The following is a 15,925-nucleotide window of genomic DNA, read 5'->3' as shown; positions in this document are numbered from 1 at the left end:
TCCTCGGAGGATGGGTTGCTCTCAAATGGCAAGTGTCAGTTTCTCTCAGAGCAGCCAACCAGCTAGTGGTTGTAGGGGGAGGCTATATATAGCCTAGGGAGAAGCCTGACATGACAAGACATAAATGCCCTTCAATGATATGACCGTTAGGTGGATAGATATTTTGGGACAGCTCAACGGTCGGAATTTTGAGTAGCAAAATCCTCAGGGCTATCATGTTGCTCACTATGTAGGCAATCCACACTGGCAAATTCCTAACTCCTCATTCAAAACAAATTCCTCAGAGACCAGAAGAACTTCGTCTCTGTCACTGAACAAATTGACTGAACTGTATGAGATTTCCAATGGCTTCACTTGAAGGGATTGGTAGGTGTAGGATTTTGAGTTGAGCATCACATGGAAATTTTTCCTTAGTATTTCCTCGACCCCCTTTAATAGTACGGTGTTTCCTATGACTCAAGAAAGAGAAAATGAAACTACGAAAACAAAAGTCTTCACGCTTCATGTTCCTCGGATGAATACCAAGTCTTCAAGGTCACACCAATTTCTTCACTTTCTAAGTCTTCAGAAAGTCTTCAGAAATCCAAAGTCTTCAGTCGAAGAACTTCGTTTTTAGGGGTCGACTTTCTCTATAAATATCAAACTCCTCATAGACTTATAGACCTGTGTACACTCACAAATGCATTAGTCTCTTAACCTATAAGTCTTCAATACACCAAAATCACTAAGGGGCACTAGATGCACTTACAATCTCCCCCTGTTTGGTGATTGATGACAATATAGGTTAAGTTTTCAACAGGGATAAACATATGAAGTGTAAATACTGATATTGAGGAATTTGATTGCAAGATATAGAAGAACTCCTCCCATGATGTGCATAGTGAGGATTTTGCTTTTGAAGCAATGCACACTTGAAGAGTTGAATCATGGAGATCTCCCCCTATATCTTGTAATTCATACACGCATTTGACATATCACAATGAAGAATTTGAAATGCATGATGAAATATGGTGACTGATGTAATTCAACATGCGTGCATTAGAATATATGAGGAATAAGCATGCAGAAAAACATATCAAAAGTATCAGAGCACCATCAGGTTTAAGTTTACAACTCGATCCAATAAAGTCTCAGAAGAACGAGAGTTGTAACTTAACAAAAAAAAACGCCCATTATAGAAAGACCCGCTTGAAGACTAACTCAAACTTCTCCCCCTTTGTCATCAAATGACCAAAAGGATCGAATATGAGGACTAACGCCCCTGAAGAATATCAAGTTGATGAAGGAGCGCCAGCATTGTTGGGGTCGTTTGTTGTAGTAGGGCCTGCCGCAGTGTCGTCCAAGTCTTCATTTTCATCAGTGTCGCGTGATGAAGAATATGAGCTGGTCACCAGAGAAGGAACCTTGATCTTCTTGAATTTCTTCGGTGGAGGTGTAGACCAGTCAAAATCTTCATTGAGACCCATTTTCTTCAGATCGTCTTCACCATATAGATGTGACAGGATTTCCCAGGTGAGACCGAAGACTTGATGGAGGTAGTAATGGTTTTTCTTCACTGCATTGTGTGTAGCAGTCATGTTGTGAAGAAATGAACCAAACTGACGCTTAACCCATTTGTGATTTCGATCCACCTTCTGGTGAAGACTAAGCAGAAGTTCACGGTCAGTCATCACGCGCGGAGCAGTGGCTTGAGGAGTGGACTTGGGTGCATTGGCAGAGTCATGTGTGGCAGAGTCATCATTGGTGGAATAAGAAGCAGCTTTGTGAAATTGACCATCCAATGGACGAATGCCTTCATCTATTACAGCTGGTGCTTTGCCCTTTCCATCAACTGAGGAATAGGTCTTCTTGAGAACTTCAATTGGGGGCAAGTAGCTGAGGTGATTCTGAAAATCAGCTTTGTAGTTGAGTGAAGACCTTGTACTGAGGAATCTCATAATCCAAGGTGCATAAGGCTTCAGCTCAAACGGAGACAATGCAACATTTGCCAGAGTCCTCATGAAGAATCGTGATAGTTGACAGGAATGCCATGAACGATGTTGAATACCAGATTCTTCATGATGCCAACAATCTCCTCATCAGATGAGTCGTGGCCTTTGATAGGACTCATTGTCCTTGTAAGAATACGATAGACAGTTCTGGGCACATAAAGCAATTCCTTCACGAGGAATTTGGTTCTTGGTGCTTGACCTGGCTTCAAAGGTTTCATCAGCACCTGCATGTAATGATTTGTAAGCTCAGGTTCACCGTAGATGCAATGAGCTTCTTCAAGGGGAGGACTGAGTGGTAAGGCACGAAGCAATTCAGAGGCTGGTGCAGTGTAGTGAGTGTTTTCAGACATCTAGTCCAGCACCCATGAATTCACATCTTCAGCATCTCCTGTGATGTGCAACGTTGCATAAAATTGAAGAATCAGTTCTTCATTCCAATCGCAGATGTCAGAGCAAAAGTTTAACAGTCCAGCGTCGTGAAGAACACTGAGGACTGGTGCGAAGCACGGTAGAGATTCCATATCCATGTGAGGAATATGCTCATGGTAGAAGATTTTCTCTTTGTTGAACAGTACTGAGGAATAGAAATTTGCTTGACTAGCAGTCCAGAAACGCCTCTTCCTAATGCGAGCAGAGTTATGGGGGTTGTAGTCTTCGAAGAATACATGCTCGCCGAAGAAGTCATCAGCCTTGAACTTTTGCTTGCGTGAGAATGGATCCTTTGGCTTGGGCAGAGGAGTGTCAGTGAGTTGCATCACGACCTCAGGAATCGCAATCTTAGGTTCTTCAGGCTAAGGAATTTCTAGTTCCTCTTCAGTGGCAGTCTGCGTCTTTAGTTGTTCAGCAGCAGCAGGTTCTTCAGCGCTAGTGGCTGGAATTTCCTCATGTACAGATGAAGTGGGGTGAGTTTCTTCAGAGCCCATTTGAACAGTTTGTGCAGGCGACTGAGGTATTTGCTCGGTGTGAACATTGGAGAGTTTGGATGCTGACTTTCCCAGAATTCATCACTCATTACTGGTGTGGAGCAGCCAACGTCCACATCTTCATCTTCCATTTCTTCAACACCAGCCTCTTCAGCTGTGAACTGAGGCATGGGCGAGGAGATGACATGTGTTGAAGGGATCGCATCCACTTCAATTTCTTCATCCAACTGCTTAGACGAAGCAGCAGAAGGAGTTTCTTCATCAGATCCGCTGGGGATCACATATTCTTCATCAAAAGGAACAAGGTCCTTTGTTGGCCTGGTTGAGATGGGAACATCATCGATGGGATTAGCAAATGAACTTGTCATAGGCTTCATCTTCTTCGGAGCTGAAGAATCTGAAGCAGCTGATGATTTCCTTTTCTTCACTGCAGCACGCTCTGCATCCTTGGTCTTCTTCACATCTGATGCAGATGGAAGGATTGGAGTTGAAGTTGGCGCAGGAGCAACTGAGGAATCTGGTTGCTTTTCTTCATTTTCTTCAGGCACAGCTGATGCAGTTGCCCTGATTTCTTCAGTTTCTTCAGGCGCACCACTAGTGGATGCCCTGGCAATTTCTTCAGCGGCTGGAATGCAGTCATCAGCCCTGGAACTCACATTTTCTTCAACAGCCTGATTGTCATCAGCGGTGCTGGCATTTTCTTTAGTAGGCTGAGCAGATGCTTCAGCCTGAGGAATTTCCTGTTGCATTGGGGCTGCAACATTGGAGGTGAACTGTTATGTTATCTTTACAGATCTGACTTTGGCTCCCAGCCAGTCAGCATAATAGCGATCAAATTCATCACTCAGTTTCTTGATTTCTGATTGGAGAGCAACACGTTCGTCAGGTGAAAGCTTCAGAACATTTTGCTTCAGAAAGCGCTCTTTCTTGTACTGCGCTTTCTTCACTCTCCTCCCCTGTTCAAATTTCCATTTCTCTTCTTGTATGAAGTGAGTCAGCAAGTGACTTTGACCATGAGTCAGCTTGAAATCAGGCATGGGAGTGTTGGGGTCCTTGTGCCAAATATCAATGTATTCGAGGATCAACTTGGGATCCAAAAGCAGTGGTACATTTGTTCCCTTGGCTCTAGCGGCCCTGACTTGCCTGTCTCTGATGATTTCCGCAAGTTCATCATCATCCGCTTCGTCTTCATCAGACGGCACTTGGAAGGCAACTTGCTTCTTTTGAGGAATAGGACGAGGACCTCGTCCAGCAGTGGCCTTCGTCTTCAGTAGAGAGGGTCCCGTTGAGGAAGTTGGTGCAGCCGAGGAACTAGCTGAAGCTCCTGAGGCAATGGACATGCCTGCAGTCCTTTGGCACGAGGCAAGATGCACAGGTGCTGAGGACTTTGTTGGAACAACTGAGGACTTTGGAGGAGTTGAGGATTTTGAGGGAGTAGGAGTAGCATGAGGAATTGGCCGTGAGGGCTTTGAGGATTCTGGCCGTGAGGGCATTACTGAGGAACTTGGCCTTGAGGGCACTATTGGTGAAGCACTTGGCTTACGCGCAGGCTTCTTTGACATAGCCTTCTTCGGCTTGACAGCAGAGGCCTCTACAGAGGCAGCACCAGCAGCAGAGTCTTCATTGAATTTCCTCACTGCTTCTCTGGCTTGCTTAGCCAACTTGGCTTGGCGCTTGGCCCATTCATCAGGATAGTCCTCACCACGCTTAAGGCTGGTGGGATCATCTATTTGGCCAGGTGCCAATGGAGGTCTTGGGCATGGAGGATTGAGTGTGAATTTATTCATGTACTTGGGAGTGACATATCTGTACTCCCTCCACTCTCTAGCCCATCTCCTCTCTATCTTCTGAATGCGCACCTTGCGCTCATTCTTGGTTTCCTCAGTAGGTGTGTAGTACCCAGCATATATTTCATCAAGGATCTCAAACGCTGTACTGACCTCAGGCCTCTTTCCTCCCTTCTGTGGCTTCTTACCGTCAGCCATTTTCTTCAGTTGAGGAATTTGGACAATTGAATTCTCTGAAGAAGTATGCAACTTTTCTTCGAGGAACACTGCAAATGAGTTAAGTTGATGAGAACCTAGTGATTCAGCAGCTGACATGTGTACTTGTGAACAGAGTATAGTTGCGAGGAATTTGGAGAGGTCATATGCATTCTCAGAGGGTTTTTCAAAAAGAACAAGTTTGAGGAATCTGACCAGATGAGTCTTGAACAATTTCACTAAGCATTCTTTGTCTTAGGTTCCAGAGTTGTATAGATCGAAGATCCACACAATTGAGGAATCTTGAAGAAAAATGATGCTTAGAGAAACGAATCAAGAACAGATGACTTGTGAGGTGTTTAGTGTGTGAAGATATGAAAAAAAACATCTTTGAAGATTTTGTAGATAATCATTCGATTCAACGAGGGCAGTAAAAGTAACTTTTAATTACCCTGGACGAAGAACACGACGAACAATGAGGTGTAGAGATGAAGTTCGTCTGTGTAGATCTTCCATGCCCTAACTCGGCGGAGGAAGACGACTACGGCGGCGGCGGAGTGAAGATTTCCGCGGTCGGCGCAAGTACGTCAGCGACGAGGTCGAGGCAGTGAAGCTCTTCCTCACCGGCGGCGATGAAGTAGCGGCGGCGCTAGGGTTTGAGAAGCTCGAGCTGGAGAGAGGTCGAGCGGAGTAAAAGAAGTGAGGAAGGGAAGGAGGGGTATTTATAGCCACGGTGAAAAACTGCTCACCCAAAGAAATTGGACGAACGTGCCCCTGACCCTTCTCATTCGCATGGCATGTGTCACCCACGTAGTGAGAAGTGGAGATCATGTTAGATCGTGGGTGAGTGGATAAGTATATCGTGGGATGCAGAACGGTTTGAGCGGCAAAGCCGAAAATTTAGGTAAGATAGGTTTTAAAGTTCCGTTCGCAATTTCTTCAGCTGACAAGGACACAGTGAAGATTTTGAACGAGTTTCAAATAGAACGCACATGAAGAATTTGTGAATAGATTGGGTTGAGTATAGCATAGAGGGGAAGGGTCCGATCACATTCACTTAGCAGAGAAACCAACTTGAAGAATTAACAATAAGTGAATGCTGTAGAGGACATAAACTCATATATATATATATATATATATATATATATATATATATATATAGCCAATGAAGAAAAACGACGGAAGCAGTGAAGACAATGCAAAGTTGAAGAATATGAACAATTGAGGAATTTCAACTTTTGGTGGTGGCGTGACCCATCGTATAAGAATGATTATTTCAGACACCGCGTACAATCATCGTGGGGTTCTGAGAGTCAAATTCTTCGTTAATTTCTTCACACTAAGAGTGTTATTCTTCATTGATTGAAGAAAAACGTTTCTTCATGTGTTGCACATCTAAGTCATCAATTTTGCATAAGTGTTAGGATGAGTGTCCTTTTCAAAGAACATTCGAAGATTCTAGGATATTTAGCTCACACCGCAACTTGCTAAATCTCTTCTCATCCAAGGGTTTTGTGAAGATATTGGCTAGCTGTTCTTCAATCTTCACATGCTTAATAGAAATGTCGCCCTTCAACACATGATCACGAAGAAAATGATGACGAATCTGAATGTGCTTTGTCTTTGAGTGCTGAATTGGGTTGTGAGCAATCTTGATGGCACTCTCATTGTCACAGAAGAGAGGCACATTCTTCATGTTGACGCCGTAGTCCTTGAGAGTTTGCTTCATCCATAGCAACTGAGCACAGCAAGAACCAGTGGCAATATACTCAGCTTCAGCAGTAGATAGTGATACACAGTTCTGTTTCTTTGAGGACCAACAGACCAAAGATCGTCTGAGGAAATGACATGTACCAGATGTTCACTTGCGGTCCACACGATCACCAGCATAGTCAGAGTCAGAATATCCAATGAGATCAAAAGCTGAGCCCTTGGGGTACCATAATCCAAGTGTTGGTGTGTGAGCTAGATATCAAAGAATATGCTTCACATCCTTATGGTGTGATTCCTTTGGTGTAGCTTGAAATCGGGCACACATGCAAACACTAAGCATTATATCTGGCCTAGATGCACATAAGTACAATAAAGAGCCAATCATGGAGCGGTATACCTTATGATCGAAGTCGATACCATTTTCATCAGTGCACAGATGGCCATTTGTGGGCATAGGAATTTTGACGCCTTTGCAATCTTTCATGCCAAATTTCCTCAGTACATCCTTGAGGTATTTCTCCTGAGATATGAATATGCCATTGTGTTGTTGACGAATTTGAAGACCTAAGAAGAATTTTAACTCTCCCATCATAGACATTTGATATTCTTCACTCATCACATAGGCAAATTCATCACTATAACGTTGGTCAGTACAGCCAAAGATAATGTTGGTCAGTACAACCAAAGATAATATCATCAACATATATTTGGCACACAAACAATTCACCATCATAAGGTTTAGTGAAAAGAGTAGGCTCGAGTGAACCGGGTTTGAAGCCTTTCTTCATGAGGAATTCCTTCAAGGTATCATACCACACCCGTGGGGCCTGCTTGAGGCCATAGAGGGCCTTGTTGAGTCTGAAGACTTTGTTAGGATTCTTTGGATCTTCAAAACCTGGGGGTTGAGCAACATATACTTCTTCCTCAAGCTTACCATTGAGGAATGCACTTTTCACATCCATTTGATATAAAGTGATATCATGATGGTTAGCATAAGCAAGTAATATGCGAATAGCCTCAAGTCTAGCAACAGGTGCAAAATTTTCATCGAAATCAATTCCTTCAACCTGTGTGTAGCCTTCAGCTACGAGCCGTGCCTTATTCCTCACCACAAGGCCATTTTCATCTTGCTTGTTGCAGTAGATCTACTTTGTGCCGATGATATTGTGCTTGCGAGGATCTGGACGTTTGACCAGTTCCCAGACATTGTTGAGCTCGAACTGATGTAATTCTTCTTGCATGGCCTGAATCCACTCAGGCTCCAGAAATGCTTCATCTACCTTAGCAGGCTCTGTAATAGAGACAAAAGCATAGTGCCCACAAAAGTTAGATAAATGTGAAGCTTTTGAGTGTTTGAGAGGACCTGGCGCTTTGATGTCATTGATGATCTTTTCAACTTGCACTTGTTTTGCAATGCGAGGATGAGATGGTTGTCGTTGAAGAGTTTGATCAACATTTTCTTCAGGTGCATTAGCTCGACGTTCTTCATGTTCTGGAATGAATTCTTCAGCAGATTCTTCAGTAGGAATGACATCCTCAGTAGCCTTGAACTTGATTGTTTCCTCAGGTGCTGGTTCATCTACCACAGTAGGTAGGTGCTCTCTTTGCGAGCCATTAGTTTCATCGAACCGCACATCTACAGTTTCAACAACCTTGTGAAGAACGTTGTTGAAGACTCTGTAGGTGTGCGACTCCTTTCCGTAACCAAGCATAAAACCTTCATGTGCTTTCGGTGCAAATTTTGAGTTGTGATGAGGATCCCTAATCCAATATTTAGCACCGAAGACTTTGAAATAACTTACATTGGGTTTCTTATCAGTGAGGAGTTCATAGGCAGTCTTCTTGAAGAATTTGTGAAGATATACTCTGTTGATGATGTGGCACGCAGTATCAATTGCCTCAGTCCAGAAATGACGAGGCGTTTTGTATTCATCAAGCATAGTGCGAGCCATCTCAGCAAGAGTCCTGTTCTTACGCTCCATGATGCCGTTCTGCTGAGGAGTATAAGGAGCAGATAACTCATGAGTAATACCAAGTTCATCAAGATAGTCATCGAGACCAGAATTCTTGAACTCGGTGCCATTGTCACTTCTGATGTGCTTGATCTTCACACCAAAGTTGGTTGAAGCCCTCGAGGAAAACCGTTTGAAGACTTCCTGCACTTCATGTTTGTAAGTAAAAAGGTGTACCCATGTATAACGAGAGTAATCATCAACAATAACAAAGCCATATTGAGATGCTTCATTTGAAACAGCAGAATAATGATTAGGACCGAAGAGATCCAGGTGAAGCAATTCAAATGGGCGAGTAGTGGTCATGATAGTCTTCACTGGATGCTTGGCCTTTGTCATCTTCCCAGCTTCACAGGCTCCACATAGGTGATCCTTGAGGAATTTGACATTTTCGATGCCAATGACATGCTTCTTCTTTGCAAGCGTGTGCAAATTCCTCATGCCTGCATGACCAAGTCATCGATGCCAGAGCCAGCCTTCTGAAGCTTTTGCAAGTAAGCACACGTCTGGTTGTGGTCCTGTAGAGAAATCAACAATATACAAGTCTCCTCTCCTAAAGCCTTCGAAGACTTTGGAATTGTCAGCTTCCATAACCACAACACAACGGTACTTGCCAAAGAAAACAACCATATCAAGATCACAAAGCATTGAGACAGACATAAGGTTGTATCCTAAGGACTCAACAAGCATGACTTTGTCCATGTGTCGATCCTTTCTGATCGCAACCTTACCTAGACCCAATACCTGACTTTTGCCTTTGTCAGCAAAGATGATATGCTTCAGATGCGACGGAGATAATGGAGCATCCATCAATACATTCTTGTCACCAGTCATGTGATTTGTACATCCACTATCGAGGACCCACTCAGTGGCTTTGGGTTGATCATCCTGCAGATGAATTAGTGCAGCTTACAAACTCATATACTTCATCAGTGAAGAATATGACATCAATTCATCAGATCAATTTCATCAAGCAAAAGAGCAGATAAAGCAATATGAGGACGTGAGAAATGAAAGTTCATTTCTTCATGATTAGCCTACGTCCTATCAGGCATACTCGGGTCTCCAACAAATTCTTCAGACGATTACGTACGTCTGGAGACCTGACCCTGCAGAAGAGATTAGTTCTTTTTCTTCACCACCCACATCTGAAGGGGTGGCAAAGAGTTCATCATTCTGCAAGCTCCATATGAGAAGGATGGCATAGAAGCCAGTCCATTTCGTTTCACATAAGAGGGGTTAGAGTAAGCATAAGAGTATGCAGAGAAATTCTTCGAGGACTTATGGACATAATGATTTGAAGAATAATGCACATATCCATAATCCTTAGATCTTCCTTGCGAAACAGAAGGGTTAGCACAATGATGTTCATATGAGGATTTTGATCCTTTTGAGGAATATGATCCATGTGAGGAGTTTGGTCCGTATGAGGACTTGGATCCATATGAAGAATTTGATCCATATGAGGAATTTGATCTAGGGTTCCTATTCTTCATAGGTGGCGTCATGATGACGTTCACCTGAAGATTTTCAAGGCATCCTTTGGGAACCTAGATTTTCTTCATAGGGGAACCATTCCTGCAGTTAGTGCCAACATATCTAGCAAATACTTCACCATTCTGATTTTTGAACAGTATATAGTTGGAGTCAAATGACTCATCATCAGAACGAGGAGATTCACATGCAAATCCAGATAAGTTAGATGGATCAACTGGAGGTCCCTTTGCAGCAACCCATGTAGTTTTGGGGTACTGCTTAGGCTTCCAATATGTACCATCAGCATTGAGTTTCCTCTCAAAGGCAATACCCTCTTTCCTAGGGTTCCTGTTGAGGATCTGCTTTTTAAGCACATCACAAAGAGTCTGATGCCCTTTGAGGCTTTTGTACATGCCTGTCATGTATAATTCCTTCAACCCTGCATCATTAGTGATACTAGCAATGTCCACAGATGAGGAATTAGTGATAGCAGAGGCATGTGAAGAATTAGAAACATTAGCAGCATTTGAACATTCAGGTGAAGAATTAGCAGATTCACGTTCAATGCACTTCAAGCATGGAGGAAAAAATTCTTCCTGAGAAGCGCTGATTTGTTGAGCAAGTAATGAATCGCGCTCCTTCTGAAGATCTTCATAACTCACTCTTAGCTTCTCAAGATCTTGCTTTCTTTGAAGAAATTCATAAGAAAGCTTCTCATGATCAGATAAAAGAATGTTATGTTGATCTTGAAGGGTGTCATACTTAGTATGAAGTCTCTGAAGACTTTCAGCCAAAGCTTTTGACTGATCCATTTCTTCACCCAACATATCATCGCTCTTATTTAGCATGTAGTAAACTTTTTCCAAAGCTCTTTGTTGTTTAGTGGCAAGGGAAGCAAGTTTGACATAATTGGGTCCAAATTCATCACCAGATTCATCATCACTAGACTCGGATAGGTACCATTCAGTTACCCCAGCATCTTTTGCCATAAGGCATGATGCAGAAGATGATGATTCTGGTTCGAATGTCATCGCTTTGAGAGATTCCTTGAAGTCCTCAAACCAAGGATCATGACAGGTTCGATGACCTTCATAGACCTCAGAGAGACGGTTCCAGATGAGCTTCGCATGATCGAGATGCATGATATTCCTGAACTGATTTTGAGACAGACAGGATTAGATGACATCCTTCGCCGTGAGGTTGAGAAGAGTGTACTTGCGAATGTCATCAGCTTCCGCCATCTTGCACAGATCGGTCAGACCAATCTCAGTGACGGTCCACAGCTCGCTGTTCATCGCCATGAGGCGCTTCTTCATCATGGCCTTCCACTTGGGATACTCATGACCGTCAAAGATGGGGCATGTCACTTTCTTCATACCTGCGGTCGACATAACTAAAACTCCAGGCGGTTAAACCAAAATCACACAGAACAAGGGAGTACCTTGCTCTGCTACCAATTGAAAGTGTGTTATATCGACTAGAGGGGGGGTGAATAGGCGATTTTTATGAAATTCTTCACTGAGGAATTTGCCGGTGAGGAAATTCCTTAATGAAGAACTACTAGCAGCAGAATAAGTACTCAAAAGTAAACATAACAGAATACAAGCATGGTCATCATGATGGAATGAAGACAGGCATAGAGTACAGGTAGCGTAAGCACAGGATAACGCATGATGAAGACAATCAGAGTGAAGAAATTGAACGGAGGAAATTGATAAAGTCTTCAGTCAAAGTCTTCAAACAAAAATATGAACAAACACACAACACAGTTATAAGGAAATGAACGAGTTGAGGGAATAGAACCAGTAAGCTTGGTGAAGACAATGATTTGGTAGACCAGTTCCAACTGCTGTCTTAGTTGTTCGTCTGGTTGGAGCGGCTGAGTATTTAAACTCAAGGACACATAGTCCCAGGCACCCAGTCCTGAACACGCAGCTCAGGACACCCAGTCCTCACCGTATTCTCCTTGAGCTAAGGTCACACAGACCTCGCCCAATCACTCGTGGTAAGTCTTCATGCGACTTCCAGACCTTCACAAACTTGGTCACTCGGCGATCCACAATTCCTCTTGGATGCTCTAGACCATGACGCCTAACCATCTGGAAGAAGCATAGTCTTAAAAGGTAACAAGCGTTGGATCCACGCAGGATCAATCTCTTCATTGATGCTCAATCACTTGGGGTTTGTAGGTGTTTGGGTTTGGGTTTTTCCTCACTTGATGATTTTTGCTCAAAGTCCTCGGAGGATGGGTTGCTCTCAAATGACAAGTGTCAGTTTCTCTCAGAGCAGCCAACCAGCTAGCGGTTGTAGGGGGCGGCTATATATAGCCTAGGGAGCAGTCCGACATGATAAGACATAAATGCCCTTCAATGATATGACCGTTAGGTGGATAGATATTTTGGGACAGCTGGGTTTTCAGATATTTTGGGATAGATATTTTGGGACATGATAAGACATAAAGTCTTCAGAAATCCAAAGTCTTCAGTCGAAGAACTTCATTTTTAGGGGTCGACTTTCTCTGTAAATATCAAACTCCTCATAGACTTATAGACCTGTGTACACTCACAAATGCATTAGCCCCTTAACCTATAAGTCTTCAATACACCAAAATCACTAAGGGGCACTAGATGCCCTTACACATGCTAGGAAGAAGAATGAGTCCATGTAGAAGATGAGCCAACGTAGTCGAATGGATCCTCACAATCACAACGTAACCGGAACTATCGAGGAGAAGCGCAACCGGAAAGAAGGAAGCATCATGGTAAACAACCATCACATAAACATGGCATGATGCACAAACAAGTATGATGCATGTCTGGTTTAATGAGGCATGGCATGGCAAAGTGGAACAAACAATACTACAAATTAAGTGGAGCTCATATGTATTGAAGAAACACCTCATACAATTACTTAGTTCACTCTCGTTTATGCTACTCAACAATATTAAATGTTGTTAAACATGGCAAGTTTAAATGAGGCTGGGAACAACAACAACAACAATTTCGAAAAATCCCCATATGCAATATTTGAATTTGGTACCGTTCTGCCCTAAAACATATTTTAATATTGTTAAACATCAAAATAAAGTGCACCAAGTTAATCTATGCATTTTTCTACCCCATTTACATATAAAGTTTATTAAATTTGGAGCTACGCTTATTTAGTTACAAAAGAAACCATGTTAACATGTCATATGAGCAAATTTAATCAAACATCATTTTAAACATGGATGAAAGTTGCATATTATGAAACTAGACAAAATTCTAAGCAGTTTACATGTTTAAAGTTTTTACATATGATGCATAGTTCATGAGTTATTAAATGCATGAACATCAAGGGTTTTTCAGCAAAACTATAGTCTCTGGATAATTAGACAATTTTGTTCACGATAAAAAACATGAGATGGGCTGAATCTGGAATAGGGCAGCGACTGGGGCTACAGGAACTTGGGAGGCTCACCATGGGCTCTTGGCCCGGTCGATGGAGGAGGCCCAAGAGGGGCCGACTGGCTCGAGGCCAGGGCGGGGGCGACATGGAGAGGGGCCATCTCGAGAGGAGCATCTCTGTTCGGCCTCCCGAGCGGGCGCGCTCGTCTGGTCACGCACGGGGTCGAGCAAGCGAGGCAGGTGAGCGGCAACCCGGTGCTTGACTTGGCAGTGGGGTGGCTGGAGAGGTCAACGGGGCATGTGGGCACTGCTCCTGGCGGTGCCTCATGGCCGACAGAGGAGCTTGGGGTCGACCGGATCCGAGGCGGCGAACTTGGGGATGGAGCAGACCCGACGCGTGGAAGCAGCCGGTGGCGGAGATCCATGCAGCGGCGGCTGCTGCTTGAGGAAAAACATCCATGGCTGCTCCTGCTTAGAAGGGAGACAAAGACCGGACTGTGAGGAGAGAAAAGGGAGAGGAACAGGAAGACGGAGGAAGGAGAGAACGGGAGCGGAGCTCATCTGCTGGTGTTGCTCCTTGCGGCAGATCAAGGCGGTTGGTGAGCTCCGGCTTGAGGAAGCCAGGGGGCACAGGGACAGGCCTGCGGGAGGTCGTGAGAGGAGGTTGTGGTCTCGTCGTGAAGCAGAGGAGGCCGCAGAAGCTTGATGCTGGTGGCGCATGGCGGCGGGTGCTCGGGGAAGCAGGAGGCGTGGCGAAGCTCGAGGACGGAGGGCTTGGGCGTAGGAGGAGCTCGGGTTGTTCGGGAGATGATCCCAAGGTGGGAGGAGGAGGCTGCAGGCTTCGGTGGTGGGCTGGGTGAGGTGATCGAGGGAGATCGGGCAAGGGGATCCCGAGGAAGGAGAGGAGTGGTTGGCCAGTGGCGGCGCGATGGGACAAGAGGGCTAGAATCTAGGGTTGATGTCTAGGAGGTTGGTCTATATATAGTAGGAGGTGCAAAAGAGGGCTAGATCGGACCCTCCGATTTAAATTGGGCGGTCGAGAAAAATAGGTTAGGTAGACCAAATAAGAAAACGGAGATGTTTTATAGATGTTTGGGGATGATACGGACCCATCGGTGATGACTGAGCGGGTCGGGTCCGGGGGAGTTTCGGACACGCGAGAGGGGGGGGGTCTGAGTATTGTGCGAAGAGGGGTTAGACGAAAGGCCAAAGAAGACAAAGCGGTCCGAGAGAAGGTGATGAAGGCAAAGGGAGAAATGACAATGGTGAACGAAAGCAAGTTTTAAAACAAATGTGGATGCAATGCTCATGATGCCATGATGACATGCAACAAATAAAATAAAACACACATGACGGAACTCAAAAACATGGAAGGCGTCTGGAGCACCGGTCTTGGGGCGTAACATATCGGGGGGTATGAACCATGGAAAAGTTGGAATACAGTAGATATTGCACCAATATAAATAAAGAATGACTTCACAACAATACCAAAAGTGTTGATTTATTTTCTTATACTAATGGAGCTTATGAGATTTTCTGTTGAGTTTTGTGTTGTGAAGTTTTCAAGTTTTGGGTAAGGATTTGATGGACTATGGAATAAGGAGTGGCAAGAGCCTACGCTTTGTATGCCTAAGGCACCCCAAGGTAATATTCAAGGATAACCAAGAGCCTAGGGCATCCCCTCTTTCGTCTTCGTCTATCGGTAACTTTACTTGTGGCTATATTTTTATTCACCACATTGCTTTGAGCGTCTTGTATTATTTGATTCTTTGCTTTTTAGTTTGCCACAATCATCCTTGCTGTACACACCTTGTGAGAGAGACACGCATGAATCGTGATTTATTAGAATGCTCTATGTGCTTCACTTATATCTTTTGAGCTAGGCAAATTTGCTCTAGTGCTTCACTTATATCTTTTAGAGAACGACGGTGGTTTTATTTTATAGAAATTGATGAACTCTCGCACTTCACTTATATTATTTTTAGAGTCTTTAAAACAACATGGTATTTTTCTTTGGTTATAAAATTAGTCCTAACATGATAGGCATCCAAGAGGGATATGATAAAAACTTTCATATAAAGTGCATTGAATACTATGAGAAGTTTGATTCCTTATGATTGTTTTGAGATATAAAGATGGTGATATTATGGTCATGCTAGTGAGTAGTTGTGAATTTGAGAAAATACTTGTGTTAAGGTTTGTGAGTCCCGTAGCATGGACATGTGGTGAACCGTTATGTGATGAAGTCAAAGCATGATTTATTTATTGATTGTATTCCTTATGAGTGGCGGTCGGGGACGAGCGATGGTCTTTTCCTACCAATCTACCCCCTAGGAGCATGCATGTAGTACTTTGTTTCGATGACTAATAGATGTTTGCAATAAGTATGTGAGTTCATTATTACTAATGTTGAGTCCATGGATTATACGCACTCTCACCTTT

The sequence above is a fragment of the Triticum aestivum genome, chromosome 3A (assembly GCF_018294505.1).
Source record: "Triticum aestivum cultivar Chinese Spring chromosome 3A, IWGSC CS RefSeq v2.1, whole genome shotgun sequence".
Lineage (NCBI taxonomy): Eukaryota > Viridiplantae > Streptophyta > Magnoliopsida > Poales > Poaceae > Triticum > Triticum aestivum.
This window is presented reverse-complemented; position numbering follows the sequence as displayed.